This window comes from Carassius carassius, chromosome 41, assembly GCF_963082965.1.
Source record: "Carassius carassius chromosome 41, fCarCar2.1, whole genome shotgun sequence".
Lineage (NCBI taxonomy): Eukaryota > Metazoa > Chordata > Actinopteri > Cypriniformes > Cyprinidae > Carassius > Carassius carassius.
Window position 1 is genome coordinate 23,524,684 of NC_081795.1, and position 21,424 is coordinate 23,546,107.

A 21,424-nucleotide genomic window follows, 5' to 3' on the forward strand; every position below is an offset into this window, starting at 1 on the left:
CAGCAAGTTTTATATTTAATAATCAACAAACAACTAATAAAACAAGCAACTCTATGCACTTAATTTAAAGAAAGATTAAATTCTGTGGCATTTCCTTCCTTACAATGAAAAGTGTAGAAGCATAGAAAAGCATAGAAAAGTCACTGACTTTCGCCATTCCTTCTCGAAAAAAAAAACAAAAAAAACATTGTGCGCTGCGCTTGCGTCAGACTGTTGCTGGCTGGACATGATTTAATAGTGAGTTATTAAAACCGCGATAATCAAACACGGTTTTAATGATAATTCATTTTTAAACGATATTACTAACCTTCAGCACATTTTATCACGGTTATCAATAAAACCGGTTATCGTCCCATCCCTAATCTAGATTAAAGACCCATCTCTTTAACCTGGCATACACATAACATACTAATATGCTTTTATTATCCAAATCCGTTAAAGGATTTTTAGGCTGCATTAATTAGGTAAACCGGAACCGGAAACACTTCCCATAACAACCTATGTACTTGCTACATCATTAGAAGAATGGCATCTACGCTAATATTTGTCTGTTTCGTTCTTGTTCCGAGGTCACCGTGGCCACCAGATCCAGTCTGTGTCCAGATCAGAGGGTCACTGCAGTCACCCGGATCCAGTACGTATCCAGACCAGATGGTGGATCAGCACCTAGAAAGGACCTCTACATCCCTGAAAGACAGCGGAGACCAGGACAACTAGAGCCCCAGATACAGATCCCCTGTAAAGACCTTGTCTCAGAGGAGCACCAGGACAAGACCACAGGAAATAGATGATTCTTCTGCACAATCTGACTTTGCTGCAGCCTAGAATTGAACTACTGGTTTCGTCTGGTCAGAGGAGAACTGGCCCCCCAACTGAGCCTGGTTTCTCCCAAGGTTTTTTTCTCCATTCTGTCACCGATGGAGTTTCGGTTCCTTGCCGCTGTCGCCTCTGGCTTGCTTAGTTGGGGACACTTCATCTACAGCGATATCGTTGACTTGATTGCAAATAAATGCACAGACACTATTTAACTGAACAGAGATGACATAACTGAATCCAATGATGAACTGCCTTTAACTATCATTTTTGCATTATTGACACTGTTTTCCTAATGAATGTTGTTCAGTTGCTTTGACGCAATGTATTTTGTTTAAAGCGCTATATAAATAAAGGTGACATTGACATTGACATTATCACCCCCAGACCAATGGACAAGCTGAGCGCGCTAATCAGACCATTGGACGTATTTTACGCAGTCTCGCTTTCCGCAACCCCGCTTCCTGGTCTGAGCAACTCCCGTGGGCAGAATACGCTCATAATTCCGCCCCCTCTTTTGCCACCGGCTATCGCCTTTTCAATGCTGTCTAGGGTATCAGCCTCCCCTCTTCCCCTCCTCTAACCCCGAGTCTAACGTCCCATCGGTCCAGACATTTGTCCAACGTTGCAGACGAACTTGGAGAACGGTTAGATCCGCCCTGTGTAAGGCTCACGCCATCACACGCCGGGCTGCTGACAAGCGCCGTGTCAAGAGCCCTCGTTATGTTCGTGGTCAAAGGGTGTGGTTATCGACTCAGAATCTGCCACTCCAGTTCTCATCTCGTAAATTGGCCCCCAAATTTATTGGACCATACCGCGTCGTTAGGGTCCTCAGTCCTGTCTCGTTAAGACTTAGGTTGCCATCTAATCTCCGTCGCGTCCACCCTGTGTTTCATGTTTCTTGTCTTAAACCTGTAGTTCACCCCCCCCCCGGCCCGTCTCCTCTCCCGTCCGCATCGAGGGTTCCCCTGTCTATCGAGTCCGTAGACTCCTTGATGTTCGTCCCCGAGGGCGTGGTCGGCAGTTTCTCGTTGACTGGGAGGGGTATGGTCCTGAGGAGAGGAGCTGGATCCCCGCCCGGGACGTTCTGGACCGCTCGCTCATTGACGACTTTTACCGCTCCCGCCAGTCCTCCTCCTTGGGTGCGCCAGGGGGCGCACGTTGAGTAGGGGGTACTGTCATGATCCCAGTTCCTTCTCTTTTCTATCTCTGTCTCCATCTGCTGGTTCTGTCTTTCCCTTTGCGCTCACTTATCTCTACTCTCATCATCTTCAGCTGTTCCGCATTCTCTCCCGCTCACCTGCTCTCTATCTCCTATCATTAGGCTCTCTATTTCTAGCTCTGTCTCTTTCCATTCCCTGTTGGATTATTACTAACCACTTCAGATGTGTCTGACGTTTTTGTGCTTTGTCTACAGACCATTAGTCCTGTCCTGTCCTGTCTTGTCTTGTCGTAAGGAGAATCTTGTGTGGACTGTAGTTACCTGTCTTGTTCTCCGCCCAGTTTACTGCCGTGAGGAGTAACGAAGGGTCCGCCGCCTCACCGGTACCCCGTCTCGCTGATCAGTGGCTTCTCGGCTCATCCTCTAAGGCTTCATTGTCTCATCCTGGATTAATACCTGCACTCTGCCTTTGTTTTTGGGCCGTTGCGGCTTTGCCTTATTTCTATAAAAAGAGGATTAACCTGCCATTCGCCTCCTGGGTTCTCTCTCTCTCTGTTCCGTGACAGTTTCTCCTATGAGGCTGCTCACGTGACTTTGGAATGTCTCGTCCAGTGTCGTAAATAATTTAAATCCAGCCAGGCTGGCGCCAGGCCAGGCATTTAACTTAGAAAAAGTTGGGTTTATATGCCTGAATTCAAAATCTACAAGTTTTGGGTTTGCATTGTTTTAGATTCAACGAACCGTGATTCATTAGTTCAGAACCCATGAATCGATGACCTGCATATCCGTTACATTGTTCTAGAAAAACCATGTAAATGTCCATCTATATTGATGCCAGAGCAATCATTAAAAGGCTATCATTGAGACAAGACTCTGAGTTCTCTGACAAGAATACTGTAGCGGTCACTGCAAATCGATCCAGCTATAAATCCTAAATCAAAACATGGTCCTTTGAGCCGGAAGCTGACTACTGCAGATATGTCATTGCCTGATGATAACCTGTCCAGTCTAAATTAGTAAGCTGGGAGACCAGTGAGACAGAGTAAGATTCCTAAGCACCTGGACGACTATGTTGTGGACTATAATTTTCCAAGGTCAACTAGTCTCCCACCATGCTCACTAGAAACACAGCCAGAGCCTTCTGCAGTGGAAAAAGCATTCTCACTGAGTATACACCAGTAAACCAAATAGAACAGGTCCAAACAAAGGATAAAATGTCCCTCAGAGACTTGATGGAGAACATCTCTGCAGCTGAAAGGGAGGAGTCCGCTGAGATTGCACAGCTTACAAGCAGACTGTCTCTTTATGAGAAAAGGCAGCAGCGTCAACAGGATATGTTAAAATGCATTAATGCTTTCCTACTGGAGGAAGAAGAAGACAACCTCTCACTCCAAGAAGCTGATATAGCAGCTCAGAAGGGAGTACTTTCCCCTGAGTCTGATCACAACATTTCCTCGACTGCTCCACACATCACAGAGACACCAGTTGACTTTCAAGAATCTCAGCCTGATATAATGAGCCCTAAACAAAGGAGAACCGAATCACCTCTAATTTCACGTTCCACTTAAGCAGAACGTGGCCCATAGTGTCATAAGAGCTTAATCTGCCCAGCAAACACTTCCACTGAAGGAAATGAGTTCAGTCCACTCAATTCCATCATCGTGCTTGGTTTCTCCACAATTCCCTACAGCTCCTGTTACTGCTCTACAAGGACAGTTACTCCATCAAAAGCAATATGAAAATAAGTCATCTCCTGAACTTAGAAGGTGCTTAGGAGTTGAGGGTGCCCCCTTTTGGTCCAAGCAGCAATGGGCTACTAATCCTCCAACTGGATTACATTCGATGCCACACCCTGTACCTTCGGTTTATACTGACGGTCAGCCAAATTATCCTGATGGACACAGAGATCACTACTCAGCACAACAAGTAACTTGGCCACAGTATGTCAATTATCAGGCTGCTCCTCCACCCGCCATTAATTTATATGGAGCACCAAAACCTTTCATACCAGATTTTGCTATAGACAGTGAAAGGGATTTCACCTATCTGAAACTAGCTTTGGATAATCTACTAGACTCTCATCCTGAGCTGTCAGAAAAATACAAATACCATGTGCTGCTTGAACATCTGAAGCTTCCAGAGGCTCAAATGATTGGACAGTCTTGTCGACATGACGCTCGGCCATATACAGCAGCAAAGCAGGCTCTACAGTTGCATTATGGACAGCCACATGAATTAGCACAGAGCAAATTAGCAGCCATACTCAACAATTCAGATGTGAAAGTCGGTGATGCTTGTAGTTTCCAGTCATTTGCCCTAAGGGTTCATCTTAGTATGTCGCTGTCCCTGGAGGGCCCGAGACGCATTAAACTCAGCTGTTGTTCCCATGTAGACAGGCTCCTCAGCAAACTTCCCAAGTATCTTGCTGCAAGGCAAGCTGAATGTCGCCAGTCTCAATCCATACAATCTTCAGGACTTCTCTGGTTGGCTGCAGGGTAAAGATCAACAACAGCGTCTATCCAGTAGACTAGTTGAACATTATCAGAAAGAGAAATCCTCCTACTCACTTCAAGGAAGGGATTCAACTCAATCAAAAGGACAGGGTGCTTCAGTCTATCATGGCACAGAGCCTCAAATTGTCAAGGCACCTAGGACAGTACCTCAGCCCTTTCAATGGAAGAAATCCAAAGTCCATTCTCTCTTCTGTCACAGCAAAGAGCATTACATAACCCAGTGTGCTGAAATAAAAGAGCAATCTGCAGAAAACCTCATGCAATGGATAGCAGAAGGGAAACAATGCTGGAAATGTGGCCGTTCTCACCGTACAGAGGACTGTAACCTAAAGAAACCATGTGGAATCTGAGATACATCTCCAAGTCCTCCATGTAATTGCTGGACAGGGAGTCAAGGTTACGCCACCAGTGTGTTAAACAGTAGGATCTAACTCACACCATCTAGTCCCTCAGGCCGAGTACTATTGAAAGTTGTACCTGTGTTTCTACATAATAAGGACAGAACAATTGCGACCTTTGCAATATTAGATGATGGGGCTGAAAGTACCATGCTTTTACCAGCTGCAGCTCAACAGCTTCAGCTGAAAGGGAAAGAGGAAGCCAAAGCCTTACCCACTATCCGTCCTGTATGTCACATTCCTAGCTGGCTCAGTTGTAACCTTTGATGTATCCTCCAGGACTAATCCAGGAGTCAGATACAGAATTAATAATGCATTCACTGCAGATGGATTAGATCTAGTGGAACAGAGCTACCCAGTTAAAGCTCTTCAATGTCGATATGCCCACTTGAGAGATATTCCACTGCAGTCATTCAAGAATGCTCAGCCCTTGCTGCTGATTGGATCAGATAATAGCCCTCTGATCACTGCGGTGAAAACAGTTCATGTAGGTACTCAGGATGGACCATTTGCAGTCTGTACAAAACTAGGCTGGGCTCTTCAAAGCCCTGAAGGTCTTAAAAATTGTGCAACTTACACTCATCAGAGTCTTTTTATCACCGCATCAGCAGCATCTGATACCCTCTATAGAGATGTTCAGCGACTGTGGCAGCTAGATTCTCTACCTTACCATAGTGAAAAGCTGTTGACTCGTTCTAAACAGGACCAAGAGTCTATCAAGACCCTAGACAGCAAAATCTGTAGGGTGCTAATTGACGGAATTCAATGCTATGCCACTCTCTTATTAAGAACTGAAAATGCCCCCAAGCTGAATGTTCCTCGTGAATCTGTGCTTGCCAATCTCCACAGTACCGAAAAGAGACTCAAAGATCAACCAGAGAAGGCAACTGCCTATCGAGGTGAGATGAATAGACTTATTCAAGCAGGTTATGTAAAAGAGATCACGGCTAAAGAAGCTAATGAATCCGAGGACTCATGGTATCTGCCACATCATCTTGTCTTCCATAATGGAAAGGCACGTCTAGTGTTCAATTGTTCATTTGTATACAAGGGTATATCTCTCAGTGAGCAGCTTCTGCCAGGACCAAACCTGGGACCTTCCTTGGGGTCACAGTGTTGCAATCAGTGGAGACATCAAGGGTATGTTTCACCAGGTTCGCCTGTTACCCGAAGACAGACCCTTACTGAGATTCCTTTGGCGTGATTTGCAACAAGAGATTCCTCCGCAAGTATATGAATGGCAGGTGCTGCAGTTCGGGACAACCAGTAGTCCCTGCTGTGCTATTTATGCACTACAGAAGCACATCAAAGAACACCCAGTAACTCTTACTGAAGAGCAGTAACTCTGACTTCATCCAGACTGTCAAATCCAGTTTCTATGTTGATAATTGTCTGGAGAGTCTACCTACTGCTGCAGCAGCCAAGACTAGAGTGGATGACTTGCGGGAAATAATGGCAGATGGTGGATTTGAAATTAGGCAGTGGATGAGCAACCGGTCATCAGTAGTGGCTCACTTACCATCTGATTCTAGATCCCAGGACATGGAACTGTGGCTGAAACACAGTCGGTGTGACCTTCCAGAACAAACAACATTAGGACTCTGTTGGAATTGTGGAACTGACACACTGGGTTACAGAACTGACAGATCTATCGAGCATTCAGCACTGACAATGCGTACAGTTTACAAAATTCTAGCGAGTCAGTATGACCCTTTGGGTTTCATTATGCTTTATACCACCAGAGCCAAGATTCTCATACAGCAACTATGGTCAAAGAAAAGAGACTGGGATGACCCAGACCTCCCTGCAGATCTGCGTGAATCTTGGAATGTCTGGGAGAGTGAATTACCACACCTCAGTACTGTTTCAGTCCCACGCTGTTATGTTCCTGAAGCAATGGATAAGCCTGGACTTCACCTCCATGTTTCTGTGATGCATCAGAAAGGGCTTATGAAGTGGTAGCATACCTCTCTACAATTCATGAGGGCCTCACCAATGTCTCATTTATTATGGCCAGGTCAAAAGTGGCCCCTAAACGTCAACAAACCATGCCACGGTTAGAGTTGTGCGCAGCGCTGGCCGGAGCACAGCTGGCAAAATTAATCCAGGCAGAACTGTCATCCTACTTACAACAGACCACATTATGGACAGACTGTACAACTGTCCTAGAATGGCTACATTCGAAGTCATGCCGGTTCAAGGTATTTGTCGGCACTCAGGAAATACAGGAACTGACAGATCAGCGATCATGGTGTTATGTCAACTCACTTAATAACCCAGCTGACGACTTGACACGAGGCAAAACACTTCTAGATCTTACTATGCCCAGCAGATGGAGTAAAGGGCCACCTCTCCTTCGGCAAGCTCCAGATAAATGGCCTAAGAGACCACACATCACTCAGCCATCTAAGTCCAATGAATTAAAAGGTCTGACATTCTGCAGTTTTGCATCAGTACCACAGAATATTCCAGATGCAAACCAGTTTGATTCATGGAAAGATTTGGTCGAGGCTGTACGTCAGCAATGTCACGGGGCAGCAGAGCCAAACTAGACTCAATTGATTAACAGTTACCGTGAAGCAGAAGTTTTTCTCCTACGAGCCTGCCAACCACAAAGTTTTTCAGAAGAGCTCGTTTCTCTGAGAACAGACCAGCCAGTTCATATTAGCAGCAAACTCAGAAAGCTAGCAACAGAGCTGGACCCAACAACAGACCTCATCAGAGAAGATGGGAGGCTACGGCAGTTACAGCAGGTCAGTGACCTTGATATCCATCCCATTGTCCTTGACCCTCATCATCCCATTACCATGCTTCTTATTAAAGACTATGATGAACGGCTGCTACATGCTGGCTCTGAAAGATTATTTGCAGAAATCAGAAAACAATATTGGCTCTTGAGAGGTCGACAAGTCATTAAAAGTTACCAACTTCACTCCCCAGATTGTCAAAGATGGAGAGCACAGCCTAAAGTTCCTCAAATGGCAGATTTGCAATGTGGTGAAACTCATTCCAAGCAGAGATGGTTGCATACGAACTGTTGAATTTCAAGTACGGGGTAAAATTAACACCCAACCTGTAGCCCGCCTTGTCCCTCTTCCAGAACTACCAGATAATATGGAAAATCTGCAAACATAAAGAATTCCACTAATTGATTGATTTGTTACTCAAATGTGGGGGCGCCTGTTTCGAATTCTCCATGTTTTGCGTAGTGACAAAAATGCGTACAGTATTGGCGCTGCCCATAATGGAACAGTGCACAACCTGCACAGTTGCGGAGCCCACACTGATTAATAGACTGAGAACAGGCGTAATGCTATAGAGTTGCATCAGATGTTCTGATCAGGAAGTTCTCTGGATTGCTTGCATTATAAGGACATTATATGAGTAACGGACAAGTCCAGTGTTATTTGAATATTAATGTTATACTGCAAGTATAGTTGTTGCAGATACTGTTTCTAAGTTTATTCATGCATATTAACGTGACCTATTTACCGCATGTGAATTATGCACTGTATTATAAGCTGTCAATCATTTGTAGTTAAATATAGCGATCGATCACTGTGACTTGTATAAGTAGAAGATACTTTGTTGTTTATTATTTACATCATTTATGTAACACTTAAGTGATCCATCTGCTAATTATTATTTTTATTTTGTTGTTCTAGAAAAACCTTGTACATGTCCATCTATGTTGATGCCAGAGCAATCATTAAAAGGCTATCATTGAGACAAGACTCTGAGTTCTCTGACAAGAATACTGTAGCGGTCAGTGCAAATCGATCCAGCTTTAAATCCTAAATCAAAACAAAGGGAGATGAATGGAAAACCGCTTTGAACACCCCCAGAGGGCATTTTGAATATTTGGTTATGCCATTCAGTCTTTCCAACTCCCCAGTGGTTTTTCAGGAACTTGTGAATGATGTGTTGAGAGACATGGTAGATCAGTTCATATATGTTTACCTGGATGACATATAGATTTTTTTCTTTGTCTCTCCAGGAACACAAACAACACATCAGGCGAGTGCTTCAGAGGTTGCTAGAGAATGGGCTTTTTGTCAAGGCGGAGAAATGCGTTTTTCATGCAGTTGTTTCTTTTCTAGGTTACATCGTCTCTTCTGAGGGAGTGCGCGTGGATCCTGACAAGGTTAAGGCTGTGATAGATTGGCCAAGTCCAGATTCCTGTAAGGCCCTACCGAGGTTTCTAGGATTCACCAACTTCTATCTGCTTTTCATCCGTAATTTCAGCCAACTAGCCGCACCTCTGACCGCCTTGACCTCCTCCAGAACTACGTTCAGGTGGTCCGATACAGCCAAGACTGCATTTACCAACCTAAACAGCCACTTCAGCTCCCATCTTAGTTGCCCCTGATCCCACACGTCAGTTCGCTCTCATACCTCCCAGGTTCCAAAAACATCAAACCCGATTCCTTATCTCGCATTTTTGATCCATCCGAACGCCTGCTCACTCCCGAGTGCATTTAACCCGAGAAATAAGTCAGCTCCACACTCATATGGGAGGTCGACTCGATTGTTTGTTCTGGAGGGGTTACGGTCCAATGTTATTCAATGGGGTCATTGCTCTGATGTTATTCGATGGGGTCATTGCTCCAACGTGGGTTGTCATCCAGGAGTAAGCCGTACTAGCTGATTAGTAAAGCAACGATTCTGGTGGTCATTAATGGCTTGAGATATTCACGATTTTGTTTTGGCTTGCTCAGTTTGTGCCAGTGGAAAGACGTCTAACGAGCCTCTGGATGGGTTACTCCAACCGCTGTCTGTCCCTTCGAGACCCTGGTCCCACATTGCCCTCTAATGGCATGATGGTTGTTTTGACCGTAGTAGACCTGTTCTCGAAGGCGGCACATTTCATTCCCTTTCCCAAATTACCTTCAGCCAAGGAGACAGTGTTTACTGTAATTGATCATGTCTTTTGTTTACATGGCCTCCCGATGGACATGGTCTCTGACAATTTGTGTCTAAATTCTGCCAAGATTTTTAATTATTGGTAGCTTTGGTTAGCTTGTCTTCGGGTTATCATCCCCAAAGAAATGACCAGTCTGAGCGAGCCAACCAAGATTTGGAGAGAATGTTGCGATGTTTGGTATCCCAGAATCCTTCATCCTTGAGCCAACAACTCTCTATGGTTGAGTACGCGCATAACTCGTTACCAGTGTCATCCACGAGCCTCTCTCCATTTGAGGGTAGTATAGTTTTACCAGCCACCAGTTTCTCCTAGTCTGGAATCTGAAGTTGCGTTCCCCTTCGCTTACGCCTTTATCCAGTGGTGCCACCGCACATGGAACAGAGCCCATGAGACTCTGCTACAGGTGAGGGCATGCACTAAGGCTAAGGTTGATCGCCACCGGTCAAGGCCTCCCGTATACGTCGTGGGTCAAAAAGTGTCTTTCTACCAACAATATTCTGCTCCGTTCTGTTTCCAATAAGCTAGCTCCCAAATTTATTGGCCCATTCCGTGTCACCAAAATTTAGTCCAGTGACAGTCCGACTCAAACTTCCTTCGGCGTACAGGAGAATTCATCCTTCCTTTCATGTATCAAAAATCAAACCCGTGTTTTACTCCAGTATTAATCCGACAACCCCGGATCCAACCCCCAACCCCGTCGCGACTTGTAGAATGGGGAACCCACTTATTCGGTCAATCGTATTCTGGACTCGAGATGGAGGGGAAGCGGATTCCAGTATTTGGTGGACTGGGATGGTTAGGGTCTGGAGGAGAGGATTTGGGTACCTGTTAGGGACATCCTGGATCTCTCCGTTATCGATGTTGACAATCGACAGTTAGATTCGTCTGGGAATGCCAAGAGGCAGTCCCAGGGGGGAGGGTACTGTCACAATTGGTAGAACCATTGTCTCATTTTGATCTATGTGTGTAGGGTTATGAGTGTGTCTTGTTATCACTGATTGTTTCACGAGTTCAAGCTTACATATAATTAGCTGAGGTATGGTATGCGTATTTGGCTGTCCAGGGAAGGACTCCGAGCTCGGGAATGGCCTGAACCTAGAGTACCCCCCCTTCTTCATCTATTTATAAAGTGAACTCGAAGTGAGGAGATGGGGTGGAGGAGGGATGCTGATAAACTGTCAATGGACAGAGGTCAGCAAAGTCAGCGATATTTATACTATGGTATTGATTACTTAATTGTTGTCCACCTGTGTTGATTAGGCTAAGTATCTGACGCGCTCCTCCCGCATCTAAAACATAATTTCACAAGTTCACACTTACATATAATTAGCTGAGGTATGGTATGCGTATTTGGCGTGCTCCGAGCTCAGGAATGGCCTGAACCTAGAGTACCCACCAAGAAGCAAATGAACAAGAGGACAGCCGTCAGATTAACAGTTAAGCCTCACTGGCCGAAAGACGGCAAAGGTAAGGTTGTCTAGCCGGGAGGCTCTCACCTACATCCGATGGGAGCTCCAACTCCATGCATTGAATGGGTAAACCTGTCCGGGCGTAAGACAGAAAAGGTGATGTTGGGTAGCCAAGCAGTTCTCACCGACATCCAAATGGACCTTGAGCTCCTGGCGATAGACAGGTAAGCCTCACTGACTGTAGAATAGTAAAGGTAAGGTTGTCTGGACAGAAGGCTCTCGTCGGCATCCGATGGGAGCTTATCTCCCGGCAACAAATGGGTAAGCTTCTCTGGCTGAAGGACGGAAAATTTGTCTAGCTGGAAGGCTCTCACCTACGTCCCATAGGAGCTTAGCTCCTGGCATCGAATGGGTAAGCCTCGCTGGCCGAAAGACAGAAAAAGGTAGGGCTGTCTAGCTGGGAGGCTCTCACCTACATCCGATGGGAGCTCCAACTCCATGCATTGAATGGGTAAACCTGTCCAGGCATAAGACAGAAAAGGTGATGTTGGGTAGCCAAGCAGTTCTCACCGACATCCAAATGGACCTTGAGCTCCTGGCAATAGACAGGTAAGCCTCACTGACTGTAGAATAGTAAAGGTAAGGTTGTCTGGACAGAAGGCTCTTGTCGGCATCCGATGGGAGCTTAGCTCCCGGCAACGAATGGGTAAGCCTCGCTGGCCAAAAGACAGAAAAAGGTAGGGTTGTCTAGCCGGGAGGCTCTCACCTACATCCGATGGGAGCTCCAACTCCATGCATTGAATCGGTAAACCTCTCTGGGCGTAAGACGGTAAAGGTGATGTTGGGAAGCCAAGCAGTTCTCACCGACATCCAAAGGGAGCTCGAGCTCCTGGCAACAGACATGTAACAGACAGCTTGCTTGCTGTAGAATATAAAAGGTAAGGTTGTCTGGCCAGGAGGCTCTCGTCGGCATCCAATGGGAGCTCAGGCTCCTGGTATCGAATGCGTAAGCCTCACTGACCATAGAATAGAAAAGGTAAGGTTGTTTAGTTGCGAATCTCTTGCTGGTGTTTGGTGGGAGCTAATGCTTGCAGTATCGGTTGGGTACGTCTGTTTATTTGTTGTTTACTGTTGCTTATTTCGGGTGAGGGAGCACCGAACGTCAGTTTGTGAAAAAACCGGACTCCGCTTAGGTAGTCTTTGATAGAACCAACTTGGAGACCCTTGGCGCCGCTGAGAAACGAAATGAAAGAGGTGATAGAGAGTAGGGAAAAAACCTGGGAATGGAATGTTATAAGTGAGATGAAATGCCTTGACGCATCTCCACGCAGTCACGTATGACTGGAGGGTTCTGGGAGAAACTGCCTGGATAATAGGGTCAAGATTTTTTTTTTTTCCTCCTGCAGTAGCGAGAACTGCTGCGGCAGTAGGGAAGGACGGAAAGGGCTCCTGTGGGAGCAGCTACTGCTGCGGCAGTAGGGAAAGGCAGAAAAAGCTCCTGCGGGAGAAGACGCTTCTGCGGCAGAGGAGAAATATAGATAGAGGCTTCCGCAGGAGCAGATGCTGCTGAGGCAGAGCGGAGATACAGAAAAGGCTCCTGCGGGAGCAGACACTGCTGCGGCAGTGGGGAGATACAGAAAGGCTACTGCGGGAGCAGTTGCTGCTGCGGCATTGGGGAGATACAGAAAAGGCTCCTGCGGGAGCAGACACTGCTGCGGCAGTGGGGAAATACGGAAAGGCTCCTGCAGAAGCAGACACTACTGTGGCAGTGGGGAGATACAGAAAAGGCTCCTGCAGGAGCAGATACTGCTGTGGCAGTGGGGAGATACAGAAAGGCTCCTGCAGGAGCAGACACTGCTGTGGCAGTGGGGAGATACAGAAAAGGCTCCCTGCAGGAGCGGACACTGCTATGATAGCTGGAGTGAGGATGGGCTGTTATAGATGGATAGGGGGAAGGTTTTTTTTATTTAAGAGGGTTTGCTATGGTAGATCACGAGTTTGGGTGAACGGGGATGGGCTGGCGTTAGAGGGGTTGGCCGATGAGGGTTTGATGAGTTTCTTTGGTATGAAATCGTTCTGACCGCTAATAGGTCTTGGTGTCCTCTGCCTTCTGACAAAATCTGTGCCCTGGTTTGCTGGGTTCGGAAAGATGGTTAGAGTGTGTCGGAACATAGAGAAGTAAAGGGGAGCATGAGAGGAGGAGGAGAGATAGCTGCTTGAGCCGCCTGCGGAGCTTGCTTCTAGAGCCCTGCACGGGCCTCAAATCTAGGCCCGAGCCCGGCCCTGGCCCGAGACGCTCAGGCCCTAGCCCGACCCGTGTCCGACAGCTCATCAGAATTATCAGCCCGAGTCCGACACGAGCCCGTGTTTTTATTTATTTATTTATTTATTTTATTACACAGCAGAAGCCTGCCCTATTTGCAACAATTAAAAAAGGGGTCAGTTTTGTGTTATGTTTCTTTTCATTTCTTTATCAAGTTAATTTAGAAAAATGTTTGGAGCATTTTTTTTAAATGAAGATTTACGTTAATCAGTCGAGCCGACAGCGAGTAGCCTAAAACATATTTAATCAATTAAGCCTCTCAAATTAACGCTAATACTTTACTTAAAATCCATAGATATAAAACACTTCAAGCATATCACACAGACAGTTTAATATACGTTTATTTATTAAACCACAGTGAGTAAAATAAAATAAAAAATTAAATAGGCTACTGAGGGAGGGGCGCAACAGCGCTCGCAAACGAAATGAGAACTAGCCTACAATCTAAACAAATTAAATTAATTAAAAGCAAACTTGCAGGTTATCTTACCTCAAAAATGCACCACAGAACATGTCCATTCTTTTTCCATTATTTTCCAACAGTTAAACGAAAATAAAGTCCAGTCAAATGAAAAGTTAGAACATTCTCTTACAGAGCATCGTGGATACAAATAATAGCATCCAGAGTGGAAGGTTTTAACCCAGTCCTCCTCTCTTCCATCACTCTTCCCGCTGCGCTGAAGACACGTTCGCTGCTGCTGCTGCTGGCAGGACACTAAACACAGAGCGAGCCAGTCTTGACAGTAGCGGTAGCAGGGTCTCGTGCTGTTTCCACCATAGCAGCACATCTCTTCCATCACCTTCCATGTTGTGATTGAGGCGCATGTATTGCTGTACTTCATCGTCGTCATCCTCGTCCTGCTCCACAATGTTTTCAAACTCTGCCAGCGCTCTCTTTCCTGCGTGGCCCGCAACAACAGGTGCAGACACAGAAATGCTCGCCGCTGCATGAATCATCATTTTATAATTATTAGTTGGACAACTAGGCTATGATTAATACATTAATTTAGAGGCCTATAATAGCTACTACTACAGTAAGTGGATATAAGTGAAGTATAATCGTGGGTCGCGTTGACGGAAAAGCGTGCGTGCATGCGTGAGACTGTCATGTCAGTATGTCAGTATAATTATAACGGGTTGAATTATCAGATTATGAAAGTTATGAAATGTCTGTTTGTTTTTCTATCGTCGACGTCAACTTCTCTTTTTTTTTTTATTAATGTCTAAAAATATAAATAGAAGGATAACCCAAATAAGGCCCGAGGATGGCATGGCATGGCAAGGCATGTGAGCTATAACGTGAAAATTGGCCCGAAGCCCGGCCCTAGGGGCATAAACAAGTCGGGGCCCGTCGGGCTCGTGCTGAAATGCAGGGCTTTACTTGCTTCGGCTGCTGTATACATGTTGCCCCTTCATAATATTATTAGAAAATACGGAATTAGCTTCCACTGTTATGCTGATGATACTCAGATATATATCTCAACGAGACCAGATGAAACTTCCCGATTATCTAAGCTAACAGAGTGTGTTAAAAATGTAAAAGATTGGATGACAAATAATTTTCTCCAATTAAATTCGGATAAGACAGAGATATTAATTATTGGACCAAAAAACACCACACAGAATCTTGTAGATTACAATCTGCAGCTAGACAGATGTACTGTTACTTCCTCTACAGTCAGAAATCTGGGTGTTATATTGGACAGCAAACTGTCTTTTGAAAATCATATTTCCAATGTTACAAAAACTGCATTCTTCCATCTTAGAAACATTGCCAAGCTATGAAACATGTTATCTGTTTCTGATGCAGAACAGCTAGTTCGTGCATTTATGACCTCTAGACTGGACTATTGTAATGCACTTCTAGGTGGTTGTCCTGCTTCATCAATAAACAAGCTACAGGTAGTCCAAAATGCAGCAGCTAGAGTCCTTACGAGGTCAAGAAAATATGATCATATTACCCCAATTTTACAGCTACCTATTAAGTTCCGTATCAGTTACAAATTATCATTACTTTCCTATAAGGCCCTAAATGGTTTAGCTTCTGCGTACCTAACTAGCCTTCTACCACGCTACAACCCATCACGCACCCTAAGGTCACAAAACGCTGGACTTTTGGTAGTTCCTAGGATAGCAAAGTCCACTAAAGGAGGTAGAGCTTTTTCACATTTGGCTCCCAAACTCTGGAATAGCCTTCCTGATAATGTGCGGGGTTCAGACACACTCTCTCTGTTTAAATCTAGATTAAAAACGCATCTCTTTCGCCAAGCATTCGAATAATGTATCTCTTAAATTGTGAGTGTAGTTGCATTTGCATTTTTATTCTTTAGCTTGGGTTAAACTAATTTTACTTTGTTGGATCAGCAGCTATGCTAATGATGTCTCTATTTTGTTTCTATGTTTTGCCACGGGATTTACATCCCGTGGTAACTAGGATTTACACAAGCTCCAGTCTGGATCCAGAACACCTGAGAAGAGATGATGCTGACCCTCAGAGGACCCCAGATGATCCTAACCTTGAATCAACAAACAGAACTAACAATTATTGCTACATGTGTGACTGCATCATATAATTACTATTAATTAATAATATTGATAGTTCATCGTCTAGCTGACTACGTCTTGTATTATTATTATTATTTTTTATTTTTTCTAAAATCCTGTCAAACGTGCACAAACTACTAGCTACTACTAAATATTGTAGAAACATAATTTTCTGTAAAGTTGCTTTGTAACGATTTGTATTGTAAAAAGCGCTATACAAATAAACTTGAATTGAATTGAAAAAAACTGTAGTTGTTGGCTGCGAGAAAAGTATAAGGGTTATTAACATTTGATGGGGCAAGCTAAAAATGCCTGGGTAGCCTACTGTGTTGCCAGCTTAGCAATTGGTTGCCTGATTTGACCTTTGCTTCTTCTTTGAATAAGAATAAGAAGACAATTCCTCAAGCCTTGTCCGCATTAGTACCAGTCTTGGAAATTATGATTCTTTCAAGAGATTTGTTAATTTTCAGTTCGTTCACCAAAATGATTCGTTTAGATTCGTTCACTGATTAGTTTTGTGACCATTTCTTCGTATTACACAAAATATACCCTAACCCAGGTGTCGAAAAAGAGTGACTTATGTGTTATGTCTTAAGTCAACGAACGTATTTACTTGTTACAAAACTGATTTGGCTTTATTAAAATAGGTGCATAATCACATTCAATATATAGTCTTATTAAGTTGTTCAGATGAACAAGCATGATGTTTTATTGCATAAATAACATTTTAATTGTTTGGTCAGACAGTTATATTATATATTCACATTCATAAATCGTGGATTAAATGCAGAGTTATGTTCTGTAAGCTAAATATAAAAACAAGCATATGTGCAGAGTACCTATAACTGCGCTTTGCATTTTGTGAGATGGACATGCTAAATGGCCAACTGACCCGGTTTACTCTCATTCATTTCGTTCACAAACGAGACAAACTATACCAGTTCATTACATTCACGAATTACATGTATCCATTCATTTAACTCATTCACAAAAGACGTGTACCAGTTCAATCATTTCATTCACGAACGAGAGGTACTAAATCATTCAACTCGTTCACGAACGACATGGGTATCAGATCCGACAGATCACTAATTAGTACGTTCCTGTTGGAAAAGCATCTTTTCCTCTCATTTTGGCCTTCTGGCCTTTTTAAATGGCCTCCAGAGCTGATAAATTTGGAATGCTGTTTTCATGTTGAAGTGGAAACAGAGGCTTCTGAAAACGATGAAGCATGGGAAGTCTTGTAAAACATTGTAGCAATAGACATGATTATGGCAGTAACATTAATTGCAGGTATGTGGTATTCACTTTCAAGCGATTTCTAAAGATATTTACTTTGCATGCTTTCATATTACAGTCCTAAAAAGACAACATAAAGTTTACTCACACTTGTTTTTCCTGTTGCAAAACACGAGGGCTGTTGCTTTTTAGATCAATTCTGAGTGATCACGCCAGTACATGGTGAAATGGTATGTCCCTAAATAAATTGGTCCTGCCAGAATAATTGCATGAAACTTATGTCTGTATCATCTCAGTGAGGTTTAAACATGCACAGTAAGGCAAATGTAATGTCTTCAGACATTTCAGTGTGGATGACACCTCAGAAAACGAAATTGTATTAATTTACAACACACGTTCTGCACCGCTAGTGGAGGCAGCCTCAAAATGCGCTTCGGCCGGAAAAGCCGCGGTGAAAGGCTGAGCCGCGGCAGGAAGCGAGAGAGACTTGCTGCAGTGAAAACTGGGGTGCGGCCCAGGCTGGTTAAATGCCTGCTGCTGCTGCGATCAAGCGCTCGAGGAGAGCCCGGTCTTGAGCGGGATGATCGTGGTGTCGAGGCTTGCACGGTGTATTGGCCACAACATGCGGCTTGGCGAGAAGAGCAGCTGTCGCGATAACACTTAATGGTGCTCAGCAGTCATGTTTGGCAGGGTAGGAGTGATCATGGGTCCGGCAAAAAGCGGCAGATCTGAAAAATCCCCGGTATAGATCTCTTCATTGGAAGGAAAATTGTGTCTGTGATAAGGTGCCAGACAGAGCGAACCAAGTGCTGATAAACTATCAATGGATAGAGGTAAATCAGCGATATTTATACTATGGTATTTATTACTTAATTGTGGTTGATTAGGCTAAGTATCTGACACTCTCCTCCCGAATCTTGTTAATAAAACATAATTTCTTGTGGGCGTAACTGCCAATTGTTCCATCAGCAGCAGCTGCCACTCATTTCCTGCTCCCTATTTATTGCCCTGTCTTTCGTCTTGTGTTAGTCAGATCGTTGTTTGAAGTCTCCCGTGTCGTGCCTGGTTTTTACTTCTTGATAGTTTCCTGTTTCACTCAAAACAGATCGCTTCACTTCCATACTCACCATGGGTTCTTCACCTCCTCAACTCACCTCAGGATCACCCATCTCAGTCCCTGCATCACGCTCAGGCCTGGATAAAAGATGGGAGAGGACAATATATTTACAAAGGATATGGCTTTTACTCGAGTAGATGGCACTGTGACACAGGGATGCAAACTCATAAGGGGTGAAAATTCATGCAATTACAACCATTTCTCTGTGCCTGCATTATTATTTAATATTTGACATATCACTCAAAAAAATGTTTCGGTCTAAATTTACATTTAATGTAATTCAATTACATAACAATTTTCCATCCATTTAGATTACATAGTTTTAACATAAAATAAATCAATAAATGTGATTCATATGTGTCATACATGAATGAAACAAGTAAGTTTTATGTAATAGTTCACAGCAAAGTCCCCACACTGCTCAGTGTTCATGTGTTTCCACACTACAGAGTGATAAAAGTAGCAAGGAAGCAGTGCTGGAGTTAAGAGGGCTTTTACACTGGGCTTGTTTGCTGTGGTCTGAACTTGAACGCGATTGTATCAAACCCATGTGTGTTTGCAGTCAACTTACGTTATCGAAAACGTACACGGAAAACGCCTGGAGAACACAACGCGACGCAGAGTTGTAATTTTTTTGTTATTTTGGTGCTATTATGCACAGCATAATAATTAATTTTAATTATTAAATTAATTAATTTAATTGGGACTTTTAGGAGTGTGTGAAATCAACCTTGGCTTTCTCGTGTGTTCAGGAAACAAGAGCGCACCCGAGTCCGTGTTGCTTGCTCCCTCACGCGAACCACACCACAGTTCGGGAGCAAGCGAACTCAGACCACCCCTTACCCCAGTGCGCACCAGGGTCCGATGACAGCATTCACATTATGGATTTTTCATGCAAACTGTGCCCCGTTCAACATTAAACGGCCAGTGTGAAAGCCCCATAAGATAATTATGTGATGATTGACCATCAATGAACAGCTGCTGTTAACAAGCAGAATCACTGAAGAGAAACACAAGAACTACAACTGACTTCAGCCACAGACAAAGATGAAGTCAACTGAAATAAAAGAAGACATTAAATATCTCAAGATCTGATTAAAAAACTCCTAAAACAGCTTTACCAGCTTCTCATTATTAGCCAGACTGACTTTATTTCTCTCAGACGTCTAGATAAGCTCTTACTGAGAATTAACAGAAGTTTGATGTTATATTGTTTCATTTGAAATCACCATCAAGGAGACCAGTGTTTCCTTTTGTTGACCTCTTGACCCTTGAGCAGAGTTGGACAATCCAGGAGTCAGAAAGTAAAAGTCCTGCCACATGTTTATTCCACCCATGAACTCAGCAGCTGATTTTTACCAGAGGAAGAATTGGGCTCTTGAGCCTTACATTTTTAAAGTCAGATTTGGTTTGGCTGTTACAACTGAATTGTAACAAACAGACTAGAAAAAAATCAAAACATGGGCATTTGACCTGAATCACCAAACTCAATTAAAGCCTAAACAGATTTGATTGACCTCATTGATTATAACAACCCTGTTATTGTACAGTACCCACTAATTAAAATGTTTTCTTGAAAGTTGTTCTGATCATAAGAAAATTTTGCTTTAGGCACATACATACATCAAAAATTAGTGTAGGAATCTCAACTACGGTGACAAACAGCATATTCAGAAAAATAGAACAACTCTAAACATTAGAAAACTACTAAAAGAAACATAAAATACAAAAATAGAATAGTAAGAATAAAGGAAATTACTGAAACAATTCAGCTAATAATTTATTCATGCCGCAATGCATCATGGGAGCCATGGATGAATTTTGATAGGTTGCACCCAGAATGCACTGCAACATGCTTTTTGGATTTTCACCTTGTTGAGATTGACAGGTTGATTCTTGATGTTTGCATGTATAACTGAAAGACTCTTTTGAAAGATGTTTGAACAAACAACTTTTAAGAAATTCCTCAGATTGTATTTAAAATGCTGGAAATACTTTGTTGAACAATCATAGTGCTGCAATAATCAACAATGTAACTTTAACTCAGTAATTCAAGAATAACAATAGTCTTTGCTTGTCCATCAGTTTTAAAACGTACTCGGTTACGCTTCGCGTCCTTCTTGCCACTTCCCGCCGAAACGGGTGTGGCCCAACCTATAAAAGGAGCTCGAAAAGGCTGACTCACCTGATTTATTTCATCGCCAAAGCGAACCAGAGTGAATCGTGCGCACGGCAGAGAACGCAGTACTCGTTCGCTCTTCTAGAGAGAACCGAGGTTACGTTTAGTAACTGAGTACGTTCTCTTACGAGAGCTCTCTCGTACTGCGTCTTAGCTAAGACGCTACGGGAACCCAATGTAAAACGCAGTGCGCGCAGGGATCACACACCAATAAACCTGAAGCAACGCCCAGGATTTACAGTGCACAGTCACCTGAGGGACTCACAGAGAGTCCAGGACAGAAAAGGGAAAAAGCCCTCCGTCCTATATCTAGCAGCATCCGTAGATGCGGCAATATGACATCACACAGCCGAGGCAAGGCCTGACCAATGTGGCAATGCGGGTCTTACGCAATACTGCCCATATAACAGTCAGCAGCGCATAGCGCTCGTGAATTCAGAATTCCCCTCAGGGCCCTGATTCGACTATACCGACAACAGCCTTGCTTGCAAGGCGGGGACCTCCAGGTTATAGAACCTGATTAATGTAGACGGCGAGGCCCAACCTGCGCCATACATATATCCTGCAAGGAGATCCCAGTAGACCACACCCACGACGAGGCGACGCCTCTTGTGGAGTGTGCTCTGACGCCCAACGGGCACTGAAGGCCCCTGGAAGCGTAAGCTAACGCTATGGCGTGAACTATCCATCTGGATAGAGTCTGTCTCGAAACAGCCATTCCCTTGGAACGTCCACCGAACGAGACAAACAGCTGCTCCATCTGCCGAAAGGCAGCAGAGCGAGACACATAAGCTCTTAAAACC